This window comes from Hippichthys cyanospilos, chromosome 16 (genome assembly GCF_059441005.1).
Source record: "Hippichthys cyanospilos isolate Australia breed blue-spotted pipefish chromosome 16, RoL_Hcya_1.0, whole genome shotgun sequence".
NCBI classification, from domain to species: Eukaryota; Metazoa; Chordata; class Actinopteri; order Syngnathiformes; family Syngnathidae; genus Hippichthys; species Hippichthys cyanospilos.
In genome coordinates this window covers 1,895,836-1,917,980 of record NC_142384.1, presented here as the reverse complement: position 1 = coordinate 1,917,980, position 22,145 = coordinate 1,895,836, and the positions used below count along the sequence as shown (strand labels likewise).

The 22,145-nt window shown below is 41.7% G+C and overlaps 1 long non-coding RNA gene across 1 annotated transcript in view; it reads right to left on the bottom strand.

Moving 5' to 3' along the window:
- LOC148410137 (uncharacterized) overlaps positions 1-22,145 on the bottom strand; it is a 34,879-nt gene that overhangs the window by 12,225 nt on the left and 509 nt on the right. The window lies entirely within an intron of this gene.

Below are 22,145 nucleotides of genomic sequence, written 5' to 3'. Positions count from 1 at the left end.
GCCACCATTGCAGACCATTGCAGATATTCCGCCCTTCTCATGAGAAATCGTGCACGCCATGATTTGTTGTAAACGAGGGACTGGTGAGTCAGCATGCTGCTTGTCACTATCATGCTAATGGCATTGTGCTAAGGCTATCGTGTCGATGCTTGAATGTATAACGGAATACTCTTGTGCAGTGACAATCTGCTATCGAAAACCCTAGGATTTTATTTAACGTACACGACAATCATTATCATGATGATTTAATGATTTATCAAGATATATTGTAGAATGCTATTTTACATGGTGAATTATGTGTAATGGTAGATTATCATATTACATATCGTTGGTCCTGTTTTATACAGGCCAGGTTCCCGTTGATGGCGAGCTAAACCCACGAGCGAACTGACCAGAGTGCGTTCACCTGTCGTGTGACTCACTGACTGAGTGAGCCCACCAACTACCGCTTTTGCACATTGTATATATTGTATATATTCTGTTGTATTATTTTGTTGTCTTCACTGTACATAATAACACCTTTCTGACTATATGCATTCAGTTTCATCATTGAGCACCTCACTTTCCTCCTAGCCGAGCCAAGATCTTCTGCACTAGCCTAAGTTATAATTCAATACCAACATCATAATTCATATTACAGCATAACAAGTGCTACATAAAATGTGGCGAGCTAGCCAGGAGGAATATGGATGTGCTTGATGTTAATGCTTAACGCTTATTGCGTATATGTTATTGCTTGAAGTACATTTAGACATCAAGATATAGTTAATTGGAATTAACTTCTTTAAGATGGATGTGTTTATGAAAGAGGGCATCAAAATACCTAATGCTGTTTTGGTGGAAAGCATAACAGACACTGTAGTGGATGAAATATTAGATTTCCTGAAAACTTATAGCTCTATTGGCCGATATGTTATCTCAGACCCAACGTCTGAGTTTGATGGCGCGCTTGTGGTTGAGTTCACTAGTGGCACTTCTATAGAAGGGTTGCGCCCAAAGCTGCCCTACACGTTTGTTAGTGATAGCGACACTGCAACTGAACCAACCACATTTGACATTTCAGAACTTTCCGCTTTCTGTACAGAACATATTACAAAAGCCACCACACAGGCATACTTGTCGAAATTGGAAATGTCTAAATTTACTGGGGTGGACTTTACGGAAATCCTTAGAACCATGATGACACAGATTGGACAGTCTCATAGTCTCCCAAAGAAGACAGAGCCAGTTAGACCAGTTTCCGCGGCACACCCACATGAGCCCACTTCCGACCCACCGCCACCAGCTGCCATGAGTCATTTTCGAAGCCCCTCCATGTCAGGCACTGCTGCAAAGTCTGATCCAATTTCTCCTCGACCGAAACCGAGGGTGAGGCACTCAATCTCAAACCCTGATATCAATCCGCCCAAGGTTCAGCGGTATGTGGTGGAACATGTCATGAGAAACGATGAAGGAGCAATGACCTACCAGAGACTCAGAGCATTCTCAGTACGGCTGCCCTGACCTGCACATTAGGCTGACTATGAGACCTGGAGGTCAGGAGTTGACATGATGTTGAGGGATCCAGCTGTGTCCGATCTCCAGCGTTCGCGGAGGATAGTCGACAGTCTTCTTCCTCCGGCTGCTGATGTGGTGAAGCATCTACAGTAAGACCAGATACAGTGCCTACTGTTTACTTAAACATTCTTGATTCAGCATATGGAACTGTTCAGGACAGAGACGAACTGTTTGCCAAATTTATGGACACGTTTCAGGATGGCGGTGAAAAGCCATCTGCATATTTACAACGGCTACAATTTGCCCTAAATTCTGCTGTGAAGAGGGGGGGTGTGATAGAGTCTGATGTCAACCGGCACCTATTGAACCAGTTTTGCCGTGGATGCTGGGACAACACTCTGATAGCAGAGCTCCAACTTAAGCAGAAGAAGCACTGTCCACCTACATTTGCAGAACTTCTGCTTCTCTTACGCACGGGGGAAGATCGGGAAGCCACTAAAGCTATGCGGATGAAACAACACCTTGCATCCATCCGCCAGAAAGCCTCCGCCCATGTTCAGTCCACTCATTCACTCACTGACCCTGGAGGCGCTGTTGCTGCTTTAACTAACATCACGCAGCAACTGGCACACCAGCTAGCTGGAATCCAGCGACAACTGGACATGTTAATACCAAGTCAAGCAAAGTCTGTCTCCAAGCCAAGCGTCAGGGGACAAGCCATGAGTCCACAGTCTCGCCAAGCTCCGTCCTCACACCTCAAGTCTGGGTACTGTTTCCAATGCGGTGAAGATGGCCACATCCGCCCACAATGCGAAAATGAGCCAAATCCAGCTCTGGTTGCCCGGAAAAAGAAGCGGTTCTCAAGAACGTCCCAAAGCATTTCTTCCAAGCATTTAAACTAAGTCTGGTTCCTGTTGCGGGACAAACGGGGGCCAAAGGGGACCAAAACTGTCCCAAGAAGGGAAGTAAGATCGTTAAATGTGCTGAAATGTCAAAGTCCAAGAAGTACGTGCTAAGTAGACTACCAAAGGGGCTGGTGGGATCAAAATGTTCTTCCACAATCACAATCGCGGGACAAAACCACCATTGTCTCCTTGACACGGGTTCACAGATTACGACGGTTCCTGTCTCTTTTTACAATGAGACCCTCAGCGAGCAGCCTGTGAAGCCCCTGCATAATCTCCTGCAAGTGGAGGGAGCAGCCGGCCAGTCTGTACTTTACTTAGGCTATGTGGAGTTAATGGTCACATTCCCCAAAGAGTTTTTGGGGAAGGAATATGACATTCCAACTCTTTCCTTGGTTGTGCCGGATGCCCACCCTGGATCATCTGCCCCCGTTTTAATTGGGATGAATACCCTCGAGCCTCTGTACGAGCAACACATCACCAGTGACGTTGCAAACTTCCAACCCTCCGCCCAAGGCTACTGTGCAGTTCTGAAGCTTCTGAGGTTAAACCACCGCCATGGCCAATTGGGCAGTGTTGGATCTGTGAGATTGCTCAGCCAGACTCCGGTTCTAATTAGTGCGGGTTGCACGATTGTTCTGGAGGGCTCTGCCAAGATAGACCACCCATCTGTAGTCCAGTGGGCCGTCATATAACACCCTTCATCTCCGCTCTCCGGCGGGTTGTGTGTGCAGAGCTGCCTGATCTCACTTTCATCCCAAGCTCCTTACAAAGTTCCTGTTGTCATCAGAAATGAGTCCGGACATGATGCTCTTGTCCCTCCCATGTCCACTATCGCAGACATCGCTGCCTCTCCAACGATCTTAGCCCAGCAAATTGTGAACCACTCCACTCAAAAGACGCAGGGAAACACTCTGGAGTTTCAGTTTGGAGATTCTCCAATCCCAGCTATGTGGAAGGACCGTATTACATCAAAGCTCAACCAGATGCCGGAAGTGTTTTCCCACCATGACTTTGATTTTGGTTGTACAGACCATGTGAAGCACACCATTAAGCTCCCCGATGAAACACCATTCAAGCAGCGAGCAAGGCCAATACATCCCAGAGACATTGAAGCTGTTCGCAGACATTTGCGGGACCTGCTCGATGCTGGTATCATTACGGAATCTGAGTCACGCTTTGCTTCTCCAATTGTGGTGTTCCAGAAGCGTAATGGCGATGTGAGGCTCTGCATCGACTATCGTAAGTTGAATTTGCAGACAATCAAAGATGCCTATGCTCTCCCAAATCTTGAGGAGTCATTCTCTGCTTTAACCGGATCCAAATGGTTTACGGTCCTGGATTTGAAATCTGGATATTAACAGATCCAGATGGACGAAGCTGACAAAGCTAAAACAGCTTTTGTGACGCCACTGGGTTTCTGGGAATGGAATCGGATGCCTCAAGGAATAACCAATGCACCCAGTACATTTCAGCGACTCATGGAAAAGTGTATGGGAGATCTGAACCTCAAGGAGGTTTTGGTGTTCTTGGATGACATAATCTTCTTCTCGGATACTTTGGAGGAGCATGAGAGAAGACTGATGATAGTGTTGAATCGCCTGAAAGATTTTGGTCTTAAACTATCCCCTAAAAAATGTACATTTTTCCAGACCAGTGTGAAGTACCTTGGCCACGTTGTGTCGGAAAGAGGTGTCGAAACCGACACCGAAAAAATATCCTGTTTAAAATCCTGGCCAGTTCCCTGAAACCTTAAGGAACTCCGCTCATTCCTTGGTTTCGCAGGATATTACCGACGGTTTATTTGAGATTTTGCTACCCTCGCGAAACCACTCACACTCACACGTGGCTATGCACCCGTTCACCGGTCATCTAAAGGAAAGAGTTCCACGGTGAAGTATTTTTATCCAAAGCAATCTTTTGGTGACAGATGGACAAACGAATGTCAAAATGCATTTGAAAAGGCAATTGAGAAGCTGACTTCCGCTCCCGTGCTTGGGTTTGCCAACCCCAAGGTCCCGTACGTCTTACACACAGATGCCAGTACAACCGGCTTGGGAGTGGTTCTCTATCAAGAACAAGATGGTCATCTACGTGTCATTGCTTATGCAAGTCGCGGACTTTCACAGAGTGGCTCCTAGCCAAGCCAAGATCTTCTGCACTAGCCTAAGTTATAATTCAATACCAACATCATAATTCATATTACAGCATAACAAGTGCTACATAAAATGTGAAATATTTAGTAATCAATACAAAACAATGTAAGAAAACTCCAAATTAATTCACATATTACATATAACACATATTACCCAAATACATGCAAATGAATGAAAATCCTGTCCCTACTGTACTAAATGATATGTTAAACAATTGTGACTGATAATGCTTCTGATCAATTTAGCTGTTCACTTGAAAAAGTTCATATTCACATCTTGTTTGCCATAAATGTACAGTGATCCTCGCTCTATCGCGGTTCATCTTTCACGGCTTCGCTGCTTCACTGATTTTTTACAGTGTGGATATTTTTTACAGTGCATTGTGCTCTGAATGATGATTGGCTCAGGGGCTTTACTGCTGTATAGAATTAAAATATTGATGCTTTACTGTATTGGTTTTTAACTTGTCAGTTTATTACAAAAGGCAAGAGGATCCAAAAGCTCGCTTTCGTCTCTCCTTTGTCTCTCCAGTAACCGCCTGAAAAAAATAGATAAAACTGACTACTACATGAATTTCACTTTGCGCATGCTTTTTTTGGAACATAACCCCCGCGATAAATGAGGAATCACTGTACTGAAAAATATCAATAGTTTCATTTGGGCAAAAGTTTAAAAATATAATATTAATTAATATGTAAAAAATAATTTTAATAAAGTAATAAAATATATTTTGGAATATGAAATGACAATGTATCCTGGTCTACTTTTTTGTTTCATCTTACAGGTATTTTATACTGTGAAAGCTATACAGTTTATAGTTAGCTTAAAAAATATCAGTTGTCAACATGCTATTTTTGTGGGAAAAGGCCCGCTCATTACAAATCAAAACTTAAAGAAAATTACTCTAGCTGCCTTTGTTATTGTGTCTTGCAAACATGAAAAATATAATAATGATTATTTGCATGTATATAGATTGAAGCAGGAATCATTTTTGATTACTTGAGAAAAGAATATGGTATTATCTTACTTACTTTTTCTGGACAAAGAATGGAAAGGTATTATCTTACTTTCTTTTTCTGGACAAAGAATGGAATCCGGTCTTTCATATGGTGCATGGAAATACCACATAATATTTTCTCCACCTCGAAAAGATCTGTGAATTGCTTAAATCCGTCTGGCACTCAAGGCATTGCTTTTTCGGATAACACTTGGCGCAGAAAGAGTTAATTATAAAGAAATCACAACAACAATCAATCAACAATAGTAACCTTAATAATAGTCCTGACACTATTACTTTAATAGAGTTCTCATTTTCCTCTGAAAAATGTGGGTCCTTGGGACTCGCAAAACTTAAAAACTATGGGTCCCAACAGAAATGTTTGGGGTCCCAAAAATCATGCAGTAAAAAGGACAATATTTAAGGTTCAAACTGTATTTACAAGAGGTGAACAAAAACCAACAACAGATATTAACAAACGCCACAGTGAAATGTATTAAAATAATAGAATGAACTTACATGTGGCCGCCATCATTTTCTGTTTTGAAGCGAGATATAAATTATATATATAATAAAAATATATAAATAAATAAACAATGAAAAAAACACGATACAATGTCATTTCAAAGGAAACCGCAGAACCAGTTTTGCAGTATATGTTATGTGAAAACTGTTGCACAAATGAAAAATAATATTTCTCCCTACGTTTATGACAAACCAGAAAAGAAAATAAACTTCAAGTGAGCAGCTAAATTTGTGTGTGCAAAGCATGAAACGTGTCATTGGTCATGTCTGAGCATATTAGTACAGTGAGCCCACGGTTTACGAACTTCCTGTTTTACGAATTTTTCATCTTATGAACGTAAACCGCGGCGTTTTTTTGTCCCCCTCTTACGCACAAACCTTTCGTCTTACGAACAATCCAACATGCCGGTCAGTGTGTCCGCACTATTTTTTCGCTTTGCCGCATCAACAAAAATAACTATTCTCGCATGTCACGGAAACGCAGATATGCTATTAGTCTTTTATAAGGTCACAGTCACGGTCTCAGTCACGGAGATGCCGATATGCTATTGGTCGATTAAGGTCACAGTCACGGTCTCAGTCACGGAGATGCGGATATGCTATTGGCCGGCGTCACGTCAATCACAGAAATGCCGATATGCTATTGGCCGAACGCCTTCATCTAGCTTGATGGCACAGCTGGTCGGTGTGTTGTGGAGACTTTGCAAACTTTATCTGTTAGACATGGCTTCTAAAATTGCAAGTGGCGGTAAAGGAAGAAGATAAGAGTAAGAGGATGATGACAATAGAAACGAAGCAGGAGATAGTAAAAAAAACACGGAGGCGCACGCATAGTTAACCTTGCTAGTGAGTATGGCCGTAACCGCTCGGCAATATGTACATATCAATAACAAGGAAGCTATGATAGCAAGCAAGTCTTTTAAGGGCAAGACTTTCCTTGCCAGGGGACGGACCTCGGTCAACAACAAAATGGAGAGGCTTCTTCTATTATGGATTAAAGAGAAGGAAATCGCCGGTGATATGTTCTCGTTTGAGAAAAGTTTTCGTTTAAGAAAATGAATAAATAAATTCTGCGGGTTCGTCTCTGCTCCCCTCCGCCTCCACCCACCACCAGCTCAAGTCACGTCGCCCCAAAGGTAAATGTCATTTTTCCTTTGTATATTTACAGTAGATTATGTTACTAATTTTTAATATGTGTATAAAGTCGTGATGTTTTTACCTAAGGTTTTTGCACGCGTTGCACGCATTCACTAATTAACAAATGGTTTGGATTGCCCGTCATACGAGCAATTCGAGTTACGAGCATAGCCCACTGTACTCCGTGAGGAATCAGCAGCGTTTTCACGTGACAGTAGTGACATAGGCTGCATTCCCACTCTGCAAATCGAGATTAGTTTTAAAGAAAATACCCCTGTGCAAAAGACGTATGCATCAATCCCAAAACCCCTGTACCGAGAAGTGAAGGAGTACATCCAGGAACTGTTGGGATAGATTGTAAAGTCCAAGTCACCGTACGCAGCCCTGGTCATTTGTGTGGAAAGAAGGACGGCACCTTACGTCTTTGTATTGATTATTGGCTGCTTAAAAACAAAACAATGCCAGATCGATATTGAAGGACATTCATATTTTTCAAATTCAAAGCAGATATGAGTCACCAGTCTGAGGCGTCAGGATTTGACGTTCAAAGATGTGAAAGTAAGTGGAATGTGAAGTGGTTACGTATGGAAAACAGATGAGGCTTTGGTTCAGCCCGCCGAGAGGGCCAAGATGTGTGGTGCTGCCACTTGGCGACTGCATGGTTGTGTCTTGGTCGACACCCATGGAGTGACCCACAAAAGTAATGTGTCCATATTGTCTAGACTCCGTCACTGGTGGCACCCTGATCTGCTCGCTAAAAGTTTTAGTTAAAGAATTAGATATGATTTGTCATGAAGGAGAATAATTGTCATATAACTGAAATGGGGTGTATAGAATGTTAGACTTAGAGTGTGGGCCCCACGACTAAAACAAAATTACATCAAACAGAAACCGGCCGGTGCGCAATAATGTAGTGGACTATTCTGACATGTTGGTCTAAGTCCAGAGCAAAAGGTACCTTTTTAGTTATTTTTTAGTTATTGTCGAGATTTTCTCAGGATCGAACAATCAATCAATTATTGTCGAGACTTTTTCAGGATCCCCAAAGGCCTAACCCTGTGCTGAATAGGATGTGCTGTCTTTGATCAAAGCTCTTATCAATCGGCTCACAGGTTCCCGCGGATCGTTAGATCTAACAGCGGTTCACATTTCACTACAACCTCATTGGTTACGGTTGAGGAAATGATGGGCCCCAAACATAAATTTGGGCCAATGTGGCATTCACAATCACAGGGCCACTTGGAGCGCTTGAATACAACTCAAACAACGCCTCACATATAGGTGCGCTCAGACAGGGCTGAATTGGCTCCAAGCCCTGCCGTTGGCGTTGTTTTCAAACAGACAATCTGTAAATCACCAGAAAGGGTTCACACCTTTTGGACTCCTGACTGGCCGTCTGATGCTGGGTCCATCCTTGGGTTTGCTCCGCCCAGACCTGGATCCCTAAAGGGTATAGACCCTACTGGGAGCAGCTGTTGTCACTGGTCTCTTCTCTTTGCATTGTGCATCTGCCAGTGTGAGAGGAGGGCACATGCGCTGGACCTTCCATTGGTTGGGTCCCTTCAAAATTAGTGCATAGACCTCTTGCGAGGTTCAGCTGGGCTCAATGGGGGACAGGTGGTACCACGTGTCAAAGACATGTCCTGCCCCTTTGAGGATTGTTTTTTGTGGCTTATTTTTATTTTTTGTTGTTTTGTTTTTATATTTTCTTCTCTCATTTTCTTTTTCCGTTCACTCTTTATTCCTGAAGACTGCTTTGTGGGGTTGTTTATGTATTTTTTGAGACTGTTCAATTGTTTGTTTAACAATTTAACAAAAGGAGGTGCGCTGTCCAGGGATATTATTGAGTAGTATTCCTGCAATTGAATTATGTTTATGTAATGTTTTCAGTGCTTCTATGCATTTTGTGTTTGGTGCTTCAACATGAGTGTTTTACAGCCTTCCTAAAGCCACTGGTGGTCCTGGCTCCCCCGGAGCCGACGTGCGATTGCAGGCTTTGATGTAGGAGGTAACGCTTGACCCCACCAATTTAGATGCAATCAGCATCCCCCGCAGGTCCCAACAAAGCTTGCAGCTAGATAACAGCAGGGTTTTAAAGTATATTGGTTGAAACCACACCTAATGGAATGCAAAGTTGATCAATCTTCATCATGACCAAATTTAGCCTCTTGTGTAAGCAATGTCTGTTATGTTGAAAACTATGTCCAGGGTGGACAACGACCTCTTCCATTCTGTCATGTCATCCTTTTGGGCGGATGGATGGGCTTTTTTGTCATTTTGGGAACCACAGTTTTGATAGTTTTGGGTGAGCTATCGCAGGGTGTTTTTTGTATTGTCTCTTGCTTCAACCGTTTGTTCTCAGGATCATGCACGTGGCTTTCGGGACAAGGACCCAATTGGGCAATTACATCTTGTGTCGCTGGATCCTGACCCAATTCATGTGGAGGCAGCTGGCTGTCCTCCTGGCTATGGCACTGTTGCCATGTGAATATATCCTTTTGGTGTGTGACCTCTAATAATTAGAGGTCAATTGGGGGATTGAAGGAAATTCATATTTTTCAAATTCAATATATCAATAAAATAGTGTGTACATGGAACTGTGTTATTCTAATAAAGATTGACACAACGTAATGTCAGTATAAAGCAGATATGGTCCTGGCCCAGGGGAAATAAAGACAAGTCGGCACCTCCAAAAGGAACAGATAGCATCCCCCGAGACAACATTCCATCAGGAGCAAAAGGCTAGGTGTGGCCTTCAAGAGAAGATATCAGTCAGAGTTTATGGTGCTCAGACTTCCTCCCGCTTCAAAGAATGGCCGGCAGAACAAAGACTTTTGAAGACACTATCCCCACGCAAACAGACCCCCACGCACGCACACACGTACAGACTGACACGCACGCACGTGCACGTGCACGCACACACACACACACACACACACACACACACACACACACACACACACACACACACTGGCATTCCACACTGCCCCAAAAGGGTATAAGGACTGAATGTTGAAGGTGAAACGTTGCCATTTTCTGCTCCGACCCATGGCAGGACTGGCCCGAGGCCTCGTGTACTTTCCCACTCTGTCTGGATTAAATCAATTGTTTCACTATGTTGTGGTATGGGCGATCTTTCAACAAAAATGAACACGCTAGGAACTAGTTTAAGGCAAGAAGCTTTTTCTAGATTCCTTCAATATCCACTACCACGCATCCAGGACTTAACAGATTCATTGGGTGGATACAAGTGGTTCTCCATTCTAGATCAGGGCAAAACTTATCATCAAGGATTCATCGCAGAGGGATCAAGGAATTCACCACTCCTTCAGGATTGTATGAATGGGTTAGATTCCCATTTGAATTGTCAAATGCGCCTGCTGCTTTCCAAAGGAGTACGGAAGAAATGCTTGATGCACTTAGGGACGACTGATGCATCCGATAGCTTGATGATGTACTATGTTTTTCAAAGACATCTGCAGGTGTTACGTAAAGTCCTACAGGCCCTGCAGCAACATGTAGTGAAATTGAAGCCTGAAAAATGTGAGCTTTTTCGCCAAGAGCGGTTCAGGCGTTGAAAGGCAAAAGGCCATGAAACGTGGGGGAAGTGCGACAGTTGCTTGGATTCTTGAGTTATTACAGAACATGTGCAAGATTTCTCACGAATAGCCAAACCGCTTCACAACCTACTGTGCGTGAGGTCAGACACATCCCATCCTGGAACCACAAAAGGGATGACAAAACCTGCCCAAGAATCCTCACGGACACCAGTAAAATGGGATGAGGAACATCAGCAGATCTTGGGATACCTGATAGATATACTCACGCAACCCCCTGTGCTTGCTTACTTGGATTTCACCAGCCCCTTCATACATCACACAGATGCCTCGCAAGTAGGCCTGGGAGCGGTGCTGTACCAAAGCAGAGAAGGAAAACTGAGGGTCATTGCTTATGGATCATGCACCCTGACCCCATCAGAAAGAAACAATCACCTACACACTGGTAAACTGGAGTTCCTGGCTTTGAAATGGGCGATCTGCAACAAGTTCCGGGATTATCTGTTTTATGCCCCCCAATTTACTGTTTACACTGACAATAACCCCTTGACATATGTATTCAGCAATGCAAAACTCAACGCCGTTGGAAACCAATGGGGGGGGCAACTCGCTGATTTTTGTTTTGACATAAATAATAGGCCTTGTCCAGATTTCCACTTGACATGGAGGCTTTCATGAAAGCATGTTCTGCAGAGTTGTCAATGGAAGAAATTGGAGCTATATGGGAAGGCAGCCAGAGAGCCCAGCAGGGAGATGTAGCCTGCATAGCTGCCCTTAATTTCACATCCAAAAGCCCAACTCACATGCAGCCACTGCAAAACATAAGTTATCAAGAGCTAGCTGACCAACAAAAAGCAGACCCAGTCATTGGAAAAGTTTTGGAGCTAAAGAAAAAGGACACCCGACTACCAGACAGTGCTAAAGGGAAAACCGATGCAGTACAAGGAAACTTTTGAGGGAGTGGAACAAGTTACATATCGAGGGTGAAGTTCCTTATAGAAGGACCACAAATAGAAGACAACTGGTACTTCCTACCATCCACAAGAAGGTGGTGCGTTTCCACTTCATAACCGGATTAGCCATGCCGGTGTGGAAAAAGTATTCAGCCTTGCAAGAACAAGATTCTATTGGCCATTCATGGCCAGAGAAATTGAAGAGTACATTACCAAGAAATGTCTATGCATCAAACAGAAAAAAAACTAGTCACCATGAAAAAGCACCCGTGGAAAGCATTAGCTCAACTTTCCCTATGGAGCTAGTGTGCATAGATTTCCTTCACTTGGAGTCCAGTCGAGTTGGATATGAATATATTCTAACAGTAATAGACCATTTCACTCGCTTTGTGCAAGCCTATCTAACCCATAAAATGTCTGGAAAGACGGCTGCTGATCGGCTCTTTAATTATTTCATCCCTATATTTGGATATCCTGCAAATCTCCATCATGACCAAGGCCGTGAGTTCGAAAACGAAATGTTTAGGAACATCAGGCAGTTGTCAGATGTGAGTCACTCCAGAACCACCCCTTACCACCCCCAAGGCAACCCCGCTAAGAGACTAAACTGCACCCTCCTACAAATGTTAAGGATGTTGGAGAACAAAGAAAAGAAACATTAGAAGGATCGTCTACTTCACATTGTGCATGCCTACAATTGCACCAAACACGAGGCGACGGGATTCTCCCCCCACTACTTACTGTACGGTCGCCATCCCCACCTTCCTGTGGATCTCCCCTTTGGCCTCATGACCACTGAAGAAGCTGAAACCCCAAACGGGTATGCTGAAAAATGTGCAGAGAAGATGACCAAAGCGTACTGCATAGCCGAGATCCAGGGACAAAGGGACCTATGACAAGAAATGCAGGGGTGTGACACTTACATCTGGTGACAGAGTCCTGGTACGAAATCTCAGAGAAAGGTGGCCCAAGTAAACTAAGGTCGTATTGGGAGCCATACCATTTATGTGGTAACAGAGCACTTAGGAGACAATCCTGTCTACAAGTTGCGGCCAGAGTCAGGGGGAATAGAAACCCGAACGCTTCATCAAAACCTGTTGCTTCAGGTGAATGACCTGCCGATCGAAAACCTCAGCACCAGGTCACCAGCTAGCACCAATCACAAAAGAAAACGCGATCATAAAGAAAAATCCAGCAAACAAGCATACCTTCCTGGAACAGATGACTCAAGTGATGATGATGAGGCAAATGCATGATACTATTGATCACTGGTTCAGGGACCCGATAGTAACCCAACCAAAAAGACAAGAACTGAAAGAGTTAAATAGTCAATGAATGACTGAAAAACCAGCACGTGTCGCCGACCACCAAGAAACAGGGAATGAGGAGGAGGAGAATGCTCCAGTGGGACCACAGACTGATCACTTGGGATTGGACCCGGGTTAGGGTTAGGTTTGGTGGGGGGCAACAACCAGGATTTTCAATTGCAGCCAGAGGATATTCACAGTCCAGAGCCCAGACCCTTACGAAGATCAACAAGAGAGTGAAGGCCCTGTCGTGTACTCACATACCCATCACTGGGGCAACCAACCTATGAACTACGACAGGGGTGTCCAAACCTTTTGCAAAGGGGGCCAGATTTGGTGTGTTAAAAACGTATTTGGGCCAACCTTGGCGGGCATTCTTTACATATAACAGCAATTAATTTAAAAACATTTCAGCAAGCCATTCTGTGTTTCACAATTTCTTTTCATTTTGACTTCAGCTATCTTGAGCATGCTTTTTGGTTAATTTGAAACGTGCATATCAAAATTGAATTGACATTAAATATTGAAGTTGAATATTCACTTAACTTCTCATTTTTTAACACTTTAATTCACTTTTTTGTAACAGTTGAACAGAAGTAATTGTACTCTTGTGTGCAAATTACATTTGAAACAAAAAAAATCTCACCATAGTCATATGGACAAGTGCAGGGCTCATTTAAAACATGATATTAGTAACTATAAATGTTAATTGGATTTTTAAATGGTTATTATTCTGGAGTGAAAAGTAAAAAAAAAAAAAAAAAAAAAACGTTTTCAGATTGATCATGAATGAAAAATTACTTGTCCGCATGAGTGTGATGGGTGAAACTGAGATCCGGAGTGCAGGACAAAGGCCAGGTGTGGCTCTATGGCAGTAGTATGGATGCGCAAGATGTCTTGTAAGTGAGAGTCCGATAGCCGTGTCCTCACACCACTCTTATTTAAGTTCATAACCGAGAATGTCTTCTCACACAAATACGTCGACCCGAACAAGCTTAGCATTTTCCCACCAAATACTCAAATCTCTTGGACTTGTCCTTATCCAGCTGTTGGTAAAAGTTGTAAAATATTGCTGCTGTGAGATTAAACTAGCTTCAAGATGTTTCAGTTTCTTGCTGCGTTCATTACCTGTGATCTTGCCATATACGTCAGCATGTTTTGTTTGGTAATGTCGCTTCACATTAAACTCTTTAAAAACAGCCACTGTCTCTTTACAAATGAAGCAGACACAGTTGTTCCGCATTTCAGTGAAGAAAAAATCCAATTTCCACTCATCCTTGAACCGTCGACCCCCACAGTCAACTTTCCTCTTTTTGTTGATTGTTGCCATTTTAGAAAGTTAGGGGCTCATACAGTTAATTACTCATATACTAATTTGCTCTTCCTAATTGAGCCTATAGATGGCAGCAATTAGCACACGCACGTAACAGCGCTGCTGCCCAATGTATTCATTCTCCATGCGGGCCAGACATTATTGATTTTATGACAGAGGCTGCGGCCGGATGGAAATTGACCACGGGCCGCATTTGGCCCCCGGGCCAGACTTTGGACCTGAATTACGACCTAGCCTCAATGTAGTTGAGACTCAGCTCGTCCTCTGACAACAAATCTGCTACATACCTTATAACTACACTTTCTTCCATCCAACTAGCACGCAAGGTCCGCCCGCATACGAGTGTAGTGTGGGGAGCCACTTTTGCTCTGGGGAAGTGTGTGACACAAATATTTTGCTCATTAATACTCATCACAAAAATGCCTCTTTTCCCAGGAAAATAAGGCAGTTACGTACATGTATAGTGGGGGTAGGAACCTTTGAACGAGAGCGCTGATAATAGCAGCAATAATGATTATGATTATTACAAAAACAGCAATAATAAAACATTTGGAAGTTGGTCTGTATTATTTGTGAGGGTTTTTCACGACCCTAATAACAAATTATAAACAATTAAGGGCAGAAAAAAACAATGGCTGTGATGCTAGTGCTGTTATGCATAACCAGTAAATATCAATGCCATGCTTTGATGACAATGGAAGCTTTATGCTAACATCATTTTCAGTATTTCAAGCTGAGAGGAATATGTAACTCATATTAAAGTAAGCCTTTATATTAGGTGAATATTACTAACAAACACTTTCATTGTAGTTGACTAAGGGTTACACACCGAGAAAATAGATTAATCAAAAATAGATGGCTTAATCTTGTTTCTGAAATGAAGCTGAAAATAAGTTGTCTTGTAATGAAATGGTTGACTGCAAATTTTAAAGTGAATATGACTACTTTTATGTGTTTTCTTATCACAGAGAACCTCAATATTTTATTCTTGATAAAATAAAAATAAAACATTTTACTCACTCTTCTTGTCCTAAAGCATGTGTCCATCTGACTCCCTACCCAACACCCTCTTTCAGTTAAAGAGTTAAAGACCCTGAATTGTGATTAAGATAGCCTGTGGGGTTCACCTGCGGATTCAACTCAAACATGCACAGTCAGCAGATGCAGAGGCTAAAAGACCGCTGACCTACCGTATGCAATATCACACACATCCTGATGTTGTGTCAACTCACAGGCACACATCGGCGTAACACATGTACAGTACTGTACCTCTGCATCACTAACAAACCTACTCATCATGTAGAAATAAAATGAGGGTTGCAACTACTGTATCATGGCTTTGTTTTCAACTAAAGCATAGCAGTTAGCAAAACTGATCGTTGTGGAACCGGTTCTTATTGAAACTAGGGCAGCAAGTCGCAAATTATTTGATGTCTGTCAAGCTTTCAGCCTCGGGCAAGAACAGTCAGTAGGCAGGGAGTGCCAAGGCTATAGGCTCTCAAATTTGCCATTCAATTCTGCTTGCTATATCATGTTTAAATGATTCTTGCAGTGTTTCTTTACACACATGAAAACAGTCCAAGACCTGAAAATGTATAATACAAGTGGTGGTGCTGACTGAAATTACAAAATTTAATTTGCAAGATTTACAAATTAAAGACTTGGACAGCTTCTGTTTCCCCCCAAACAGAATAAGCAGAATAGAAAATGGTTGGCTGAATGGCTATAACATTAGTGTATCGTGAATGCACTAATACTGTATGAGTTCAACAATTATGCACCCGAAGCATAATTAACTCATTTTGTGAGATACATCATAGAGCAGATGTCTTCAAGAGAGAGAAAGCCAAGGAGAGATGTGTATGTATGTGTGTGTATGTATATATATATATATATATATATATATATGTATACAGAGTGGATCCCTGGGTTACAGCGTCCCTGGCTTTCTTTTTTTTCATGTTGCGATGTGGAATGCTGAGTTTTTTCATCCCCTCTTTAAGGTATTTTCCCAGCTTTGCGACAAAAACAACAGTCATGACCCTAGGGTGTTGGCTGCAACTGCAGGCGTTTTTAGGTAATTGCACTTATTTTCAGTTGTCATCAATGCCTTCATGCAGCGCGTCACTACAATGCTGATCTGCTATTGGTCAGTGTCTCCTCACGGAGATGCTGGTCTGCTATTGGTCGGCTTCACTCGTTTCAAAATGGTGGTACGGTCAAGCTTTAATCTATTGTGAGCGGTTACAAAACCGTATTTATAGTGCATTTTACTATTGCTATTGATGTAGCCTAGCCTAGGCTACCTTTACTTGGGAGTATGGGCATGACAAGCACCACTCAAAGGTAAATATTTTTTATTTATGATGTTTTCTGATTGTACACATATACAGTATATTATATATACGTAGCACTTAATATACTATTTTGGTACTAATTTTTAATACGTATGTACAATTTTGAGGTTACATGGGATTCTAAACCCATTAGCTATTTAACATAGGTTTGGATTACCCGCTGGTGAATTCGTCTTAAGAGCCCAACCGCCAGAACGGATTAATCTTGTAACACGGAGACCCACTATAATTCATATGTGGCTGCTGTGAAATAGGTCATTCAAACCGAGAAGCTGATTGTGTATGAAAATTGATCCCTAGGTAGTGAGTGAGTCATGAGTGTACATCCTTGCTTAGACGTGAGAACAATGACAGAATTTAAGCTTAAAAATGGATAGATGGATGCATGACAGCGACGCAGGCAGACGGGCGGATGGATGGATGGATGGATGGATGGGGTGGGTGGCTAGGTAGGTAGAATATAAAGCCTGTTGTTGTCATTATACAAGTATAATGAGATATCAAGCTTCACCATCATTTGCTCACATAAACACAATTTGAAATATATACAAAAAGACTAATTTAATTTCTAAAAAGCGTAAGTGTAAAACTGTGCAGTAAACAGTCTACATACTGTAGATAGTGAAGGAAATTCATATTTTTCAAATTCAATATATCAATAAAATAGTGTGTACATGGAACTGTATTATTCTAATAAAGATTGAGACGATGTAATGTCAGTATAAAGCAGATATGGTCCTGGCCCAGGGGAAGTGGGGACAAGTCGGCACCTCCAAAAGGAACAGATGGCATCCCCCAACCAACTTTAATAAAAGGCTAGGTGTGGCCTTCAAGAGAAGATATCAGTCAGGGTTTTATGGTGCTCAGACTTCCTCCCGCTTCAAAGAATGGCCGGCAGAACAAAGACTTTTGAAGACACCATCCCCACGCAAACAGACCCGCACACACGCACACACCGACAGACACGCACGCACGTGCACGCACACACACACACCGACAGGCACGCACGCACGTGCACGCACACACACACACACCGACAGGCACGCACGCACGGGCACGCACATACACACACACTTGCAATCCACAGTGGGACTAGATGACCCGGAAGGGTATAAGAACTGAATGTTGAATGTGAAACGTTGCCATTTTCTGCTCCGACCCATTGCAGGACTGGCCCGAGGCCTCGTGTACTTTCCCACTCTGTCTGGATTAAATCAATTGTTTCACTATGTTGTAGTATGGGCGATCTTTCAACAAAAACGAACACGCTAGGAACTAGTTTAAGGCAGGAAGCTTTTTCTAGATTCCTTCGATAGATAGATAGATAGATAGATAGATAGATAGATAGATAGATAGATAGATAGATAGATAGATAGATAGATAGATAGATAGATAGATAGATAGATAGATAGATAGATAGATAGATAGATAGATAGATAGATAGATAGATAGATAGATAGATAGATAGATAGATAGATAGATAGATAGATAGATAGATAGATAGATAGATAGATAGATAGATAGATAGATAGATAGATAGATAGATAGATAGATAGATAGGATAGATAGATAGATAGATAGATACCGTATTTTTCAGGGTAAATATACCTGCATAACTCAAAACCAGCCCAATTTTCTCTACATGTCTGTGTTTGAATAACATAAAAAACATAGATATTTGTCGTGTCAGAAATGATGAGTTTTAGGACTTTTAGACAAATTCATATTTAACTGGATCAAAAAAAATAAACCATTGAAACTTCAAATTGTCTTAATGGTGCAGCATTACGTACAGCATTCGGATCTACGCGCGCCCATACATTGCCTTGCACTTGTTTCGTTTCTGCCCCACCCACTCACCCCATAACCGCAACAGAATGTTGTTCAATATATGATAAAGAAATGCATCTAAAAGTACCGTTATTTTGACATTTTAATGACACACATCATGTGTTTTAATTGGACTGCCATGATACTGTATGTGTAACCACTAAAGTCAGGGGTAGATATATACTCACGTTTTTGTAAAATTCACCCAAATTGAAGTAAAACCCTAAAAGTCATGCAACTTGGAATGAAACATAAAATCAGACAATTATCATCAATCATGACTGCTCGGTATTTACCAGAGATCACATATGAGTTGTTAATCTATCTGCATTACCTTAATTTGTAGTTGGTTGTTAATTGGGATAATTGTTACCTCATAGGAATGTGTTTAAGAAAACTGACAAGACATTGTTGCCAGTTGATTGGAATCAAATGCATTTTGATGAATGGTGAATGGAATGTGATCTAAATATATCCATGCCGACATCATTTACAAAAGTTGTTTGTGCGTAGAATTGAAATCCCACCATTAGTCACTATTTCTACATTAGCCATAACAGAAACACAAGTCCCTGACTTTAAACATCATCAAACTTGTGTGAGTTGCAAATATGTCAAAGGAATCCGAAAGGACTTGCTTTTCCCTCCAGCCAAAACTAGCAAAAGGCTTCTTGAAATGACGCAATCGTATTAGTTATGTTTAACTAATGCCTGGGTTATTGTCATCATAAGTGAGAGATATGTGACAAGCTGTCATTAAAATTACAAACATAGACTATTATAATTTTTTTGTGAGATTGTTTTCTTAAAGACATAATAAACAAAGGTATGTTATCTCACTAAGCTAAATTCTAAAATAATTTGTGGACAGGTGCAAGATTGTAAACAATTTCAACAATGATGTTGATCCTGTTAAGGTTGTTGGCATTGATGGAGGCCTTCGCTTAACTTAGTGGCATTCTGTGTGATGTTGGGTTTTAGAAATAGATGGTTTGATTTTCTGCTTCTAGCAGGTTAGCGTGTTGCTTTGTTTATGTGTTTGATGAAGCGAATTATTGATGTGATTGAGGCTGTTTGTTCAAGCAACCTGACAAGTTCAAGGCAGTCTAAATTGTTAATTACCTTAATAATTATAATTATCTGAGCGCACTACAGTCCTATAGTATATAATTACAATTACAATGAGCTCGTATAATGTGCTCTGTTAGTTTTGCTTTTACTGCATGAATAACTGAGATCATGAAGCTTTGTTAGATCTATAAAAAGCCGGCTTCAGCTGGTTCAAAATGCAGCTGCTTGTCTCCTCACCAATACCAGGAAATATTCACACATCACTCCAGTACTGGCCTGTCTGCACTGGCTACCAATTCCTTTCAGAATAAAATGTAAAATATTACTGATGACCTTCAAAGCCCTAAATGGCCAGGACCCCCTTATTTAGCTGAACTCATGTACCATCATACTCCTGTTCGAGCCCTTCAATCTGCTGACCAGCAGCTGCTGGCTCCGCCTAAGACTAGGCTAAAGACTCGTGGCGATTGAGCCTTTGCAGCAACCGCCCCAGTGCTCTGGAATAGTTTATCATTATCCATTAGATCTGCTCAGAACTTGTTGCTTTTAAATCCCTTTTAAAAAGGTACTACTTCTTACTTGCTTTTAATACGCGTTGAAAGCTGACATCCCTAGAGTGCTGTCCTATCTGTTTTTAGCCTGTTTGTGTGTGTGTGTGTGTGTTTTATAATGTTTCTATTTGTACTTTTATTTTATTGTACGGTACTTTGGTTGACTATGGTCTTTTTAAGTGTGCTTTATAAATAAATTATGATTACTACTGTGCCATTAACTGTGTGTTTTTAGCTTTTATTTTTCTTAACCAATGTTATTCGATGCAGATGCCATTAGCCCCTTTCACACCAAAACAGCCCGGTAGCGGAGTTCATGGTCTTCGGCCCATTAGTTTGCGGGAGAGCAGAGGGGGTAGATAATTGAAATTTGACTGATGACGTGGTGGTGGTGGTGGTGGTGGTGGTGAGGGGGCGGGGAGGCGGTTACACTCCCCCTCTTGTCAATAAAAAGGTGAATGACAAGCAGGATGACTAACTAAAGAAGCTGCTATAAACTGCATGAGAATGGAGCCTAATTAGCTTTTTCTTTATTTGCAGCTGTTAACTTGATACTAATAAATTCATGCACAATATTCGAGCTGTGCAATCTGTAAACTTGAGAAGGGGAAGGAGGAAGCTTCTCGGAAACCTATTTCTGCTGTCTTCCAACTAAAAACCACAAAACAAAAGGAGCAATGTGTAGTCAAGTCTCTTTTCGCTCGACCACACCACTCCCTCTCTTTCTTGCGCATAACTCGATGTGTTAACTTAAAACACATCAGTCAAAAGAGAAAACAAATGTAATTACAGTGGACCCCTGTGTTACAGCATCCCTGGCTTGCATTTTTTTTTCATGTTGCGACGTGAAATACTGAGTTTTTTCGTCCCTCCTTAACGGTATTTTTCCGGCTCTGCGACAAAAACAACTGTCAGGACCCTTGAGGGTTGGCTATATTTGTGTTGTTTTGTTTCCATCTGCAGGCGTTTTTAGGTAATTGCACTTATTTTCCGTTCTGTTGCCTAACTGCCTCCATGCAACGCATCACTACAATGCTGGTCTGCTATTGGTCAGCCTCACTTGTTTCAAAATGGTGGTATGGTAAAGCTTTGTTCTATCACGAGTGGTTACGAAACGATATTTATAGTGCATTTTACTACTTAATTAAAACTTGAAAGGGTTAGCCATGTGTCTCAAGATTGCTAGTGATGTCAAAGAGAGAAGTAAGTAGATGATTTACATGGAAACAAAGCTGGAGATAAGAAATACGAAGCTAGCCTAGCCAAGGCTACCCTTACTAGAGAATATGAGCATAACAAGCGCCACTCAAAGGTAAATAAATCCTTTCCATAGTTTTTTTTATTTAACATGTTTTCTGATTGTATACATGTATATTATATATACGCAGGACTTACTATACTATTTTGGTACCAATTTTTAATATGTATGCACAATTTTGATGTTTTTACTTTGGGTTCTAAACACATTAGCTATTTAACATAGGTTTGGGTTGCCTGCCATACGGGGAATTCGTCTTAAGAGCCCAACTGCGGAACAGATTAATCTTGTACCACGGGGGCCCACTCTAAATGAAATCACCATACATACTAAATAACATGTTTGACAATCTATCAAAACTACGAGTTGCTATTACAGCAAACAATTTCCCAATTCCAGCAAGTGCTTTGTGACTAGAGGCCAGCTACAAGTACATGATGAAAGGGACCATCTGCATTCGACAGATCATCAAGAAGTCTCAAGAGAGACTGTACTTTCTGCAGAGACTGAAGAAATGTGGCATGTCAGCAAAGACTCTTGACAACTTCTACAGATACACAATCCAGTGTCCTCTCCATCACATATTGTTTATGCGTGGTTTAATTTGTGAGGGATTTGTTGAGAATCGTGACAACTTGTGGTTAGAAACTGTTTGCCAGTCCTGGCCCTCAGGCTCCTGTAGCCTCTGCCTGATGGCAGCATTTCAAACAG